Source organism: Papio anubis, chromosome 15 (assembly GCF_008728515.1).
Source record: "Papio anubis isolate 15944 chromosome 15, Panubis1.0, whole genome shotgun sequence".
Classification (NCBI taxonomy): Eukaryota; Metazoa; Chordata; class Mammalia; order Primates; family Cercopithecidae; genus Papio; species Papio anubis.
The window spans coordinates 7025389-7038373 of NC_044990.1; the positions used below are offsets into that span (position 1 = coordinate 7025389).

The 12985-nt window shown below is 47.4% G+C and overlaps 1 long non-coding RNA gene across 1 annotated transcript; it reads right to left on the minus strand.

Annotated features, from left to right (window-relative positions):
- Positions 1-652: 652 nt before the first annotated feature.
- LOC116270553 lies at positions 653-12364 on the minus strand. Its single transcript, XR_004178632.1, has 3 exons — positions 12247-12364; positions 9783-9836; positions 653-673 (listed from the first exon to the last, which is right to left on the minus strand). It is a non-coding gene; the product is annotated as an uncharacterized LOC116270553 (long non-coding RNA).
- Between the last annotated feature and the right edge of the window lie 621 nt (positions 12365-12985).

Sequence of the window (12985 nt, forward strand, 5' to 3'; positions counted from 1 at the left end):
AATTCATCTCTGTTGCCTGCAGTTGAGAATTCTGAGTGATGCAATGATTCATTAACATAGGTAAACTGTTTAGAACCCGCACAGGATTGTGAACAGAGAAGTATGATGGTTCCGTCAGTAGAACTAAGCATCAGTTCTAACCAGGTGGTCAGTATTACTTACATGGAATCCCTTGGACCTTGGTATTCGTTGGCTCTTTTAGGCTATTGCCCATGCGTTCCTTTTGGACACACTGGGACATTTAGACTTGGTTTTATGGTTTGAATATTTGTCTTCTCTGAAACTCATGCTGTAACTTAATCCCTAATGTGTCAGTATTGGGAGATGAGGTCTTTAACAGGTGATTGGGGCCATGGATTAATCTATTCATGGGTTAATGAACTAATGGATCATCATGGGAGTAGATCTGTTATAAAAAGCCAAGTTGGCCAGGCGCGGTGGCTCATGCCTGTAATCCCAGCACTTTGGGAGGCCGAGGTGGGTGGATCACCTGAGGTCAAGAGTTCGAGACCAGCCTGACAAATATAGTGAAACCCTGTCTCTACTAAAAATACAAAATTAGCTGGGTGTGGTGGCACATACCTGTAATCCCAGCTACTTGGGAGGCAGAGGCAGGAGAGAACCCAGGAGTCAGAGGTTGCAGTGAGCAAAGATCGCACCATTGCACTCCAGCCTGGACAACAAGAGCAAAACTCTGTATCAGAAAACAAACAAAACAAAACAAACAAACAAAAGCTCCCCCGAGAACCGCCTCTGCATGTAACGCCCTGTCAGAGAGTCCTTACCATGGCAAGACACCCCTCACCACATGCTGGTGCCATGCTTTTAGACTTCTCACCATCCAGAACTGTAAGAGATACATCTATGTTCTTTATAAATTATTCAGTCCTAGGTATTTAGTTACAGCAGCAGAAAGCAGACTAAGACACTTGGGTGGATGGTTTCAGAGTTCATTACCCAATGGTGATAACATGGGTCACAGTTGGATCATGAACTGGCCTCCCCCTGGAGCAGCACTGGGCTTCCTGGGGGCAGCAGAAATGGTGCTTCCTTCCACTCTACACACCTGCAGGAGGGGCCATGCCCAGGCCACGCCCCTTTGAGATGGTTGTCCACCCCGTGCACACATTTCTCAATCAGCTCAGTCTGTGCTACTTTGCTCTTAATCACCAGGGAAGAGATTCTCCCTGAACTTCCTCATACGACTCTCTGTGGCAGTTAAGGATGTCCTAAGAGTGGTCAATAATTCTAATCACAGCCCTTTTATTGCAGGTGTCAGGACCTACGTTAAGCTAAAAGGTATCTATGGGCTCACAGAACCATTTAAGTTCAGGAGTGGAGCTGTCCTCAGGAGCTCCAGGGACTTAAATGGTGTGTTGAGGTGTCTGGCCCTCCTCATCCAACGGCTTTGCTTCTTTCCATGTGTTGGTTTGATTCTCTCATCCTGTAGACAAGGTGGGACTGTAGGGGGGTGGTGGGCAAAGGGTAGGAGGACAGGGTCAGCATGGCAACAACCAGTTTCAGACTGAGGTTATCCCAGCAAAATGGCCCCAACAAAAGAGCAAAAGTATTTTTTTCTCTCTCTCTCAAAGTTCTCTAGTGATAGCAAGTGGCCTGTGGCAGCAGCCCCAGAGTAGTGGCAGGCGTTGTCCAAGTGGCAACCCCAGAGGTGACCATTCTAACCACAGATTGGCTCTGCCTGTTTCCGTGCCATCCTGTGGCTGTGGTCAGGGGTGGCACTCTGGGGGAAGTTCAACTGGAGGCTCCACTAGAACACAGGAAATAGGGGATTGGGGTGGCTGGAAGGAACAAAATGGATGCTGAGCAGACAAAACTAAGACATCCATTCTGGGTACCAACCACTGCTTCATGTTATAGTGCAGTATAAATTGTGGGCCCTCAGATTCCCTTGGGGGTCCAAGAGGTCAAAGCTATTTTCATACTACTACTAAGACGTTATCTGTCTTTTTCACTGTGTTGACATTTGTCCTGATGGTGCAAAAGGAGTTATGGGCAAAACTGATGGTGCCTTAGACAAATCCAGGCAGTGAGGAAAGAACTGTACTGGTGGTCACTGTGTTCTTGGCCCCCACACACCCAGGGTGAAAAAGAAATCCAATTGCACCCAAGAATCTTCTTTACAAAGAGGTTAACATGATAATTTCATTAAAACTCAACTTTGAAGATATGGTTTTTTAATATTCTATGTGACAAAACGGTAAGTTTTCATCTGCCGCAAACTAAAGTACACCAAAAAAAAAAAAAAAAAAAAGTTGCCTCTTGAAAAAAACACACATAATTGAGTAGCAAGCTGAACTGGCTGCTTTTCTCATGGGAAGCCATTTTACTTGAAAAAAGAACTGACAGAAAAACTGGTTATTCAGACTTGGGTATTGGGCAGATACTTTCTTGAAAACAAAGTGACCCTATTTCTTTAAGAAAAACAACTGAAGCATTTGCTGTCAATGATAAAATTTGAGGTTTCATTCAAAAATTAGAATGCTGGAATACTTATATTCATCACTGTGAACTTGACAGGTTCTCAACACTTGAAGATTTTTCTGATGAGATTGGTGGAGACATTAACAAATACGGTTTTAAAATACATTATATAATGAAATGTGCCAACATATGGGTGCTCTTTATTAACTCAGTGGACTAGTATTTCCAGATGACCAAGGTATGATGCTACAAAATTCTGCACAGATAAAGGATCCATTCAAACATCCAGATAGATCAGCAGATTTTCATGTAACAGAGTGCAAACAAAAAATTTATGATTCCAGATTCCACATCATAACATTTAAGACATTCAAGTTTTGATGTAATACCAAGAAAAATATCCACAATTATATTAAAAGGCTATTAAAATACTCCTCCTGGCTGGGTGCGGTGGCTCATACCTGTAATCCCAGCACTTTGGGAGGCCAAGGTGCATGGAACACTTGAGACCAGGAGTTCAAGACTCTGTTGCCCAGGCTGGAGTGTGATGCCAGCATAGCTCACTGCAGTCCCGAACTCCTGGCCTCAAGTGATTCTCCTGCTTCAGTCTCTCAACTAACTAGAACTACAGGCACGTACTACCATGCCCAGCTAATTAAAAAAAAAAATTTATAGATGAGGTCTTGCTATGTTGTCCAGGCTGGCCCTCCACTTTTTAAACTAATTATCTGTATAAGGCAGATTTTCTTCATATAGTTCAAGGAAAACAACACATCGCAAAAAAAAAACTGAATGCCTGTTGACATACCTCAGGTGATCTTAGAATTCAGCTATCTTCTATTAAGCCAGATATTAGAGGTTTGCAAAAATATAAAGCAATGCCACTCTTCTCACTAATTTTTTTTGTTTTGGAAATTATAGTTATTTTATACAAATATGCTATTTAAGTGAAAAAGGAATAAATTTATTATTGTTATTTTAAATAAATCTATACATATTTTTAAATGTTGTGTTTTCATTTCAAATACAGTCAATTTTATTTTTATTTTTATTTATTTTGAGATGGAGTCCTGCTCTGTCCCAGGCTGGAGTGCAATGGTGCAATCTCGGCTCACTGCAACCTCTGTCTCCTGGGTTCAAGTGATTCTCCTGCCTCAGCCTCCTGAGTAGCTGGGATTACAGGCGTGTGCCACCATGCCTGGTTAATTTTTGTATTTTTAGTAGAGATGGGGATTTCACCATGTTGGTCAGGCTGGTCTCGAACTCTTGACCTCAGGTGATCCACCTGCCTCAGCCTCCCAAAGTGCTGGGATTACAGACACGAGCCACCGCGCCCAGCCCAAATACAGTCAATTTTAATAGAGATAGCTCACGTAAACAAAAACCCTTTGGTGGCCTGGTGCCCTCAATAATTTTTAAGGGTGTAAAGGGGTCTTCAAAACCAAAGCATGTGATGGGCTATTGTAATGTATTAATAATAACAGCAGCCAGCACTGCCAGCCACCTGTTAACCCTCTGAATCGTCATCAAAGCCCCATGAAGTAGGAGTTATTGTAATCCTCATTGCCCAGATGAAGAAACTGAGGCACAGAGAGGTTAAATGACTCCCAAGTGTCATGCTGCTGCATGTGGAGACCCTGGAACTCCAGCCCGGGAGTCCGACTCCAGAGTTCACATTTCTAACTTGTTCAAAATGTTGCCTCTTCTCTATCAGCCAGTTATGAGGCTGTTAATCTGTTTTCCGCAGAGTAACCATCTGACCACCCACTGCATTTCACATAATCAAGAGGCCTCAGACGTCACAGCCCTCTCTCTACCATCCCCCATATCCAAGCCTGGTAGCTGCACCACTGATTTAGAAAAGAAGACACCAAACCATTTTCAAAGATGCACTTAACACAAAATCTGGCTATTCCTATATAACATCTTCAAACGTGACTTTCCTGAAGGTCTCTTATACGGCTTTCCTCTGCCACAAAAAAGGCAGGAAAATCTCTTTACCAATATTGAACTACTATCAAAATCTAGCATACCTGCTCCTGAAAACTTGCAGGATTGCCGATTCACATCATTTTTTTTCCCTGCTACACTCTTTGTTTTTGTTTTTGAGACAGGATCTTGCTCTGTCACCCAGGCTGGAGTGCAGTGGTACAATCACAGCTCACTGCAGCCTCAACCTCCCGGGCTCAAGTAATCCTCCCACCTCAGTCTCCTGAGTAGCTGGGACTACACGTGCATGCCACCATGCCCAGCTAACTTTTTTATTGTTTGTAGAGATGGGGGTCTTGCTATATTGTCCAGGCTGGTCTTGAGTTCCTGGGCTCAAAGGATGCTCCTATCTTGGCCTCCCAAGATGTGGGCTTACAGGCGTGAACCACCCCTCCTGGCTGTTATACTCTTAAAATTGAAAAATTGCCAGTAGGTGTTTGTGTTTTTACCACCTGTGCCATTATGCCCAATGCCCCTAGACAAATGTCATCTCACAGGCCACAGTGCAAGGGAACTCCAGCTGTAGGAAAGTCACCCATTAACATTCCTCTGGTGATCCTAGCTCAGTCTGATGTGCACGTGGAGCTCTCTGTGTTGCCTGATCTATCTGTGGCCGTGCAGTTTCTCTTCATAAACTTGGCCTAATATACCAAGCATAATATGACACACGGCTGAATAACCAAAATCTCATTTCCCTCAAGTATCTTTTAATTAAAATGTTAATTTGGGCATACATAAGTTAATTCCACTTCAGCTCAGAAAGAAGAGTAAAAGGATTTTGAAATTCTTTCACCAACTTAAGTCATTTTGGGGATACGGTTTGTATGAAAGATGCTTCAGAAAATGAAGTTGTCATGCATTGTATGTGTAAATAAACCTTTCAACTCACTGGCAGGATAGAGGCTCAGTAGGGCTGGAAAGGCATTCTGGGTATTGGCATGCAAATGAGCGTGTCAACAGTGGTTAGAGTGTACCTTGGGGTAGTAAACAAGCTGATTGTCACGGGAAATGTAGTCAGCTCTGCTCTGTTTGAAAGTGTTTTGCAAATCCCTTGTTTGGTTAGATTTCTGAAAGTTGAGTTTGTGAACTCAATAATACAGCTTAATACCAAACTCCCAGTCACATGGTTTTTGGATGCCTGACAGGGTTGTGCACACCATAAAGGGCCGTCCAAGCAGGCATGCCCAATCAGGTCTGGAATTCATGGGGCCTGAAGCACAAACGGAAGGCTGAAGAAAGATGTCGGCCACAATTAGAACGCTGCAGAGGCGAGGGTTCCAACCCTGGATGTGCCCATGCCCTGTGGCTGCTTCTTGCCTTCCCGAATGCTCTCCCTCTGCCCAGATGCTCTGTTCCTCTACGCCTAGCCTGGACACCTCCTCCTCAGCTTCCTCTGGGAAGCCCTCCCCACCTGTCCAGGTGGAGCTAAGGCCTTCCACCCCATCTACTCTGGACAGCACTTCCTCCTTGACTCATGAGTGTGTGGGCACGTTCCTATGCTAGGCGCTTCGCTGGGCTCTGACCAGAGTGAACAGCACTCTGTGTGCCCATCTGTCCCTTCTAGCTAAGTTGTGCTCCTCAAGGCAGGAGACAGAGTCTTCCTCATCTTCATGTCCCCAGGGCCTGGCACACAGTGGGCACTCAGCAAGCACTGGCTGTGCCTAGGTTCATGTTCTCCTTCTCACCTGGAGCAAGATGAATTCAATAAGAACACAGAATCTTTGCATTGTTTTTCTTAGTGCATGCTCTCTCTTTCCTCTGCCTCCTGCTTACAGCCCCTGCCCCTGCAACTCTCACACCCTCCAGCTCACCACAGGGGTCTGGTGGTCCTCTCCTAGCTCCTTAAGGGTCACCTCTCCACAGCCCCACTGCACCCCCTTTACAGAGACGCCTCCCTTTTGTCTTCAAATTAACCCTGATACCTTTTGCAAACTCTTCCTTAAAAAACCCACTTCCCTGAAGAGCCCATTGTCTGAGAAGCCAGCCCCAAAGTTTCCTTTTACAGAAAAGGAGATCAGCTTCCCCACAGCCACATGTCTGTCCCCTTCCAAGAAGGGGCAGTTTGAGCCGAATGAACAGAATGCAAAGGCTGCTGCCTGACAGGTAACCTACCTGTCCCCCGAGAAAGCTGGGATGGGCACAGAGGTGGGAGATGGCTTCCTCCTCTGCACCAGCAAGGAGATGTGACCTGAACTGATGAGGGAGCAGGGATAGGGAGTAAAATTGACGACGTGCTCCCTGGCCCTGCATGTGATACTTTTGGGGGTAGAAGTTTGGTCTTGGAGCTGCCAATGTTGTTCGTAGTCTCATTAAAAAATAATCAAGGTTTGTTTTGTCTGCCTTCTGTTCTCTATGTCTCTCCTGTTGTGGAGACAAATCGTGTGTCTCCATGTGGGGTCAAATCATGGCGTAACCTAATGTGATGGGCTGAATTCTGTCCCCCACCAAATTCATATGTTGAAGCCCTGAACCCCAGTACTTAAGAATGTGACTGTATTTGAAGATAGGACCTTTTAAAGAGGTGACTAAGGTGAAATGAGACCATTAGGGTGGGCCCTAATCCAAGCTGACTGATATCACTGTGAGAAAAGGAGGTTAGGACAGAAAGAGACACAGAGAGGAGAGGCCCTGTGGGGACACAGCGGGAAGGTGGCCCTCTACGAGGCAAGGAGACAGTCTGCAGAAGAACCAAAGCTACCAGCTCCTCGACCTTGGACATCCAGCCTCCAGAACTATGAGAAAACACATTTCTGTTGTTTACTATCCGGCCTGTGGTATTTCTACTGTGGCAGCCCAAGCAAACACATATGCGCATTATGTGTTCAGATCTGCTCTTCGTGCAGAAAGACCTCCTGTGCACGGGGTCAGCTCCTCCGTCAGATGTGGGAACGGTGACGGCTGCCTCAGCATCCAAGGACAGCACACAGTTGCCTCTCTGGGGCTGTGATCAGGCCTGGCTTCTCTAGGCAGGCCCAGGCTCAGCCAAGCAGAGGTAAGGTGAACAGTCCCAGATCCTTCAGGCAGCATCTCCAGCAGTGATTGAGTTTCCTCCATGTCTCCACCTTTTGCTGGACAGACCACTGTGGTTTCAGCCTCTGCTCCTGGCCTCTGAAACTGACTCAGCACAAGAGGACAAGCTCTGATTCCCTATAATTTCATCCCCAACCTGACCAAACAGCACTCCCCACTCACTAGCTTGTACCTACCAAATTATCCTTAAATACTCTGATCCCTGATTCTTGGGGAGACTGATTTAAATAATAATAAAACTCTAGTCTACCATTTAAAAAAAAAGCCACTGAGCCTGTGATCCTTTCTGGAACATCCCAGCTGACTCAGACTTCCCCTCTCTGCTGATGTGCGCATTGCTCATTCAACATAAATTCGTTGAGCATCAACTTGTCCACGTATCAGGTGATGGGGAGCAGAACTATGGATTTATGAGGCTGACACTCCTGAGAATATGAAGGAGAAAGATTGAGCAAATCACCACACGCTGGAGGAGAAGCCACAATGAGATGAGGAGAGCAGAAGAGGGAAACCTAACGGGGCTTGTGGGGACTTGAGATGTTCAGGTGTGGAGGAGTTGAGGAGGCACAGACAAGGTGGGGAAGGAAGTGATGGGAAGTCCCTCCCGTGCAAAGGACCTGCCGTAAGAAAGCACAGGATGCTCTAGGCACTGAAAGAAGGCCCAGGAACTGAAGTGTGAGGAGCAGGGGCAGTTCCTGGAAATGTAGGGCTGGAGAGGGGGTGCTGAGCCTGGCTGATGAGAGTGAGCATAGTGGTTTTTGTTTTAAGGGCAATGGAACTCACTGCAGGGTTCTCATCAGGGGAAGGGGGATGGAACTCACTGGGATTCTCAGTAGGGGAAGGGGGATGGAACTCACTGCAGGGTTCTCAGCAGGGGAAGGGGGATGGAACTCACTGCGGGGTTCTCAGCAGGGGAAGGGGGATGGAACTCACTAAGAAGTTCTAAGCAGGGGGTTGGCACCGTCAGGTTGTGGTTGAAGGACTGACTGTGGCTGCAGTGTGGAACAGCCGGGTGAGGGAGCGAGAGTGGGCAGGGAGCCAGCTCCATGGCCGGGCCCTTCGGAGGCAGCACGTAATCCCCCGCACTGGCTCAGAGGTCCTGCAGGTACACACCTGGCTGGAGAACCAACGCCTGACTGCTGTGATCTGAGCGAAGGTCTCCTTCACCCTGCCGAGAAACTTCCCTCTCATTTCCCTGCTGCAGAGCCAGGATCCTACACAGAAGATCCACTCGTTCCAGGAAAGCCCTGACCCCCATAAAATGCAAACATCTCTACACGACAACACCTTAGCCTGAGCAGCCTTCACTGAAGAGTTACTGGAAAAGCACTGACTGGACAAGTGGGGACCAGCAGGAAGGCAGTTTCCTGAATCTCCCCGGTGAAAGTTCTTCTGAGAGAATCCAGACAGGCTTGGCTGCAGGAGGCAGAGTGCCTCAAGTTTCAGTCAAGAGAACTCAGGAGAGCTGGGAGCACGTGGTGGACGTGGAAGAAAGGAAGGGCTGAAGGACAACCTTGATCCTGCAAGTTCTTAATTATGGTGATCTCTGTTTTCCACATGAGATTTAGTGCAGAGAGGTGGAAACAAGTTGCCCCGGGGCACAGAGACCAGAGTAGCAGTCAGGACCAAATATTCTGAGCTTGGTACTGCATTCCACCTCAGCAACAGGCCTCGAGAGCCAGCTCTGGAGAAACCAAGCAATGGCCCCTGGGTCTGTAGTGATGAGCTGCAAGGACTCACCCCAAATACCATCCCATCAGCAAGTGACTGACACATAGCAGAGATGCGATGAGTATTTGTTGAATGAATGAATGAGTCATCATATGGACAAGTGCTTTGTAAACAGTTAAGACCCTGGACCTTTGGAGATTTTTAATAGCTTCAGTCTCCTTAAGCAAAAACGTCCTCAAAAGTCCCTATTTTAAAAGGTAAATAAGGCCAGGCATGGTGGCTCACACCTGTAATCCCAATGCCAATGCTTTGGGAGGTTGAGGTGGGAGGATCACTGGAGCCCAGGAGTTTGAGATGAGCCTGGGCAACACAGTGAGACCCCATCTCTACAAAAAAACGTTTTTTAAAAAAAAATTAGCTAGACTTGGTGGTGTGTGCTTGTAGTCCCAGCTACTTAGGAGGCTGAGGTGGGGGGATCGCTTGAGCCCAAGGAGGTCGGGGCTACAGTGAGCTATGATTGTGCCACTGCACAGCATTGTGCCTGGACAACAGAGCAAGACCCTGCCTCCTAAATAAAAAATAAGCAGGTAAACAGTACTGCCAGGGGCAGTGCCTCAACCCTAAAACCCTCTTAATCCACATTCACTTACCCAACATGGTTTATTGAGCTCCTTCCATGCACTAGGCCAGTGGTTCCAGGGATACTGCAACGAACAGAATAGACAAAGTCACTGCTTTCATACCAGTGGGGGAAAAAGACCTCAAAAGCAAGTAAACACATAAATGAACAAGCTAATGATAGGCAGCCATGGCATGTGACAGGAAGAAAGGAAATGGGTATTTTATATACAGTACGGTAATCACCCCTTATCCTCGAGGGATGCGTTCCAAGAACCCCAAGGATGTCTAAAACTGCAGATAGTACCGGACCCCATATATACTATGCTTTTTTCCTATACATACATACCTATGACAAAGGTTTAGTTGAAAAATTAGGCACAGCAAGAGATTAACAACAATAATGGATAATAAAATAGAATGATGATAATATGCTATAATAAAGATTAGGTGAATATAGTCTCTCTCTCTCTCAAAATGGTTTATTGCATGCTACTTACCCTTCTTATGATCTGTTGATCTGATCACCAAGAGAACTACTACATGACTTAAATAAACACTATCCATTGGCTAATTAACAGGAGAGAGAAATTGTCTGATCAGTGCTTTTTTTTTTTTTTCAGTTGGAGTCTTGCTGTGTCACTCAGGCTGGAGTGCAATGGCGCGATCTCAGCTCATTGCTGAGATCTCCACCTCCTGGGTTCAAGCAATTCTCCTGCCTCAGCCTCCTGAGTAGCTGGGACTACAGGCATGCACCACCATGCCCAGCTGGTTTTTGTATTTTTAGTAGAGATGAGGTTTCACCGTGTTGGCCAGGCTGGTCTCGAATTCCTGACCTCCAGTGATCTGCCCACCTCGGCCTCCCAAAGTGTTGGGATTACAGGCGTGAGCCACTGCGCCCTACCTGATTGGTGCTTTTAAATGATGGCCCAGGCTGCTCTGAGGACGACAGGGTATAGAGCAAGCCGACCAGGAGCAGGGAGCCAGGTAGGACATGATGAGGGTGGTCCAGGGGAGAGCTCATGGTGGCCTGCACTAGCCAGGTAGGGTGTGACAGTGGTGATCCAGAGCTCATGGCGGCCTGCACTAGGGTGGTAGCTGTGGGTAGTGATTCGGATATGCTTCAAGGCTGAAGTCACTACTTGCTGATGGATTGGATGTCAGGACGGGAACAGAGTCCTGGGGATCTATTAGGTGTTTGGCTTGAGGGCCAGGTTAATGGTCTTGTCATCTACTCAGATGGAAAAGGCTGGTGGGGAGAGGTCGGGATGGGGAAGAATAGGGTGTCATTCCAGGGTTCCATTTGGCCATGTTGAAGATGCTCTTAAGACATCCAGGCGAGATGTTGAATAGGCAACTGACACAGGCATTCATAGCTTTGTTGGAAGAAATGAAATAAAATAAGAACAAAAAGGGAGAGAAGAGCTCTTCATGAGAAGAAGCAGGTAAGAAAAGGAGCCTGGTGGTTCACAAGGACAGACTTCTCTCTTGCCACAATTTCCAGTTCAGTTATGTTCCTAAAAGTATTTCTGAGCATTTGCTACATGCCAGGCAGGACCTTAGCAGAAACAGGAGAGGCAGCCTGGTCTCAAGCAGCTACGCTCCAAGGAGAAGCGACAGCTGCGGAACATGGAAATGGCAGATCATTTTGCTGTAGATGAACCCGAGAGGGAAGGGGAGACAGGGCGCTGGACAGGTCAACCTGGCAGTCTGAGAAGATACTTGAGATTAACCAAAATGATGGGAAGGACAAGGCCATAGGGAGGGGCAAGCACAAAGAGCCCTGGGCCTGCAAGGGCAGAAAGGAGGGCAGCGCCCAAGAGGGAGCATGAGCCAGGGCAATTACAGACCTAGGCAGGGCCTCAAAGGCTGGAGGGGCTCTAGGTCACACCTGCAGGATGAGTGGCTATTGGAGGGTTTCAGCAGGGGACAGACGCTCTTGGGATCATGCTTTGGACAGATGGCTCTAGCTGTAGGGTGGACCATGGGTGGTAGCAGGGAGCATGGGTTGGACAGTCGAAAGGTGGTCTCCATGATCCAGAGTGAGATGCCGGGATTTGTTCAGCCTGGTGTGCAGGTGACAAGGGGCAACAGACTCAGACATATTTTGGAGGTCAACGGATCATCCTTGGGAATGTGAGATATCAAGCTGAGAGTCAACAGAAGAGCCAGTCTGGAAATCCTGGCCTGAATGAGAGAGAGGAGAGGAGAGGGCCATGGGAGCTGGAGCACCTCAATGTTCAGAGTCTGCAGAGAATGTGGGGGAGGAAACGCTCATGGGTTGCAGTCTAGGTGGAGCAGCATTTCTCAACCCTGGCACTGTCCACATTTGGGGCCAATTCTCTATGGTAGGAGATGTCCTGTGCACTGTAGGATGCTTAGCGGCATCCCTGGCCTCCACTCACTAGTGCCAAATGGCCCTGAGAGAAGAAAATTACTTTCCGTGAAGAACCACTTAGTTGGAGAAAATGAGCAGGCAACGAGAAGCAAGCCTACCTCAGGCTTCAGAGAGTGGACTCAGAGAGTCTGACCACCAGGACACAACACAGTCTCTTCCACCTGCTCACTGGGTGACCTTCACCAGCCGTGTAACTTCTCTTTGCCTTGAGTTACTTTATCTGTAAAGCGGGGAACGTAGTGTCACCACATTCTGGATGTTATAGGGATCATTAAAGAGGTAATACAAGGAAACTCTTAGAATAATGCCTAGTATATTGCTAACAGTTAACAAAAGTTATTTCGCAAAGTGCTATGACGGGGGATGAGTAGGGAATGTGTCCCTCTCCCACACCCCCAAGCCCCCCCCACACACACATGCACAGGCGGAGTCGGTAGCCCGGGCCTAGCTCATGGGCTCACTCAGCTGGAGGAAGTCTCAGTTGAGCGCTTAAGAAGGATTAGGAGTCCAGCAGGGGAAGAGTTTTGGGTGGACAGGATGAAGGTGTTCTAGGAAGACAAAAAAAGTATTTGAAAATGTCCAGAGAAGAGGTTGGCACTTTGATGAAGTCACAGTTAGTTCAGCATGAGGGAGGGCTGAAGAATTCCCTGGTGGCCCAGGGTGCAGTGGGCAGGGTGAGGGAAGCTTGAAGAACCAAGGCCAGAAAGGTAAGAACAAACATCACATGAGGAGTTGGACATTCCCTGGGTTCCATGAGAAGCCACAGAGGGTGTCAGGCTGACAAATGTCATGACCACACAGCCATGGAAAGTCACTCTAGCGGGACAGCAGCTTGTG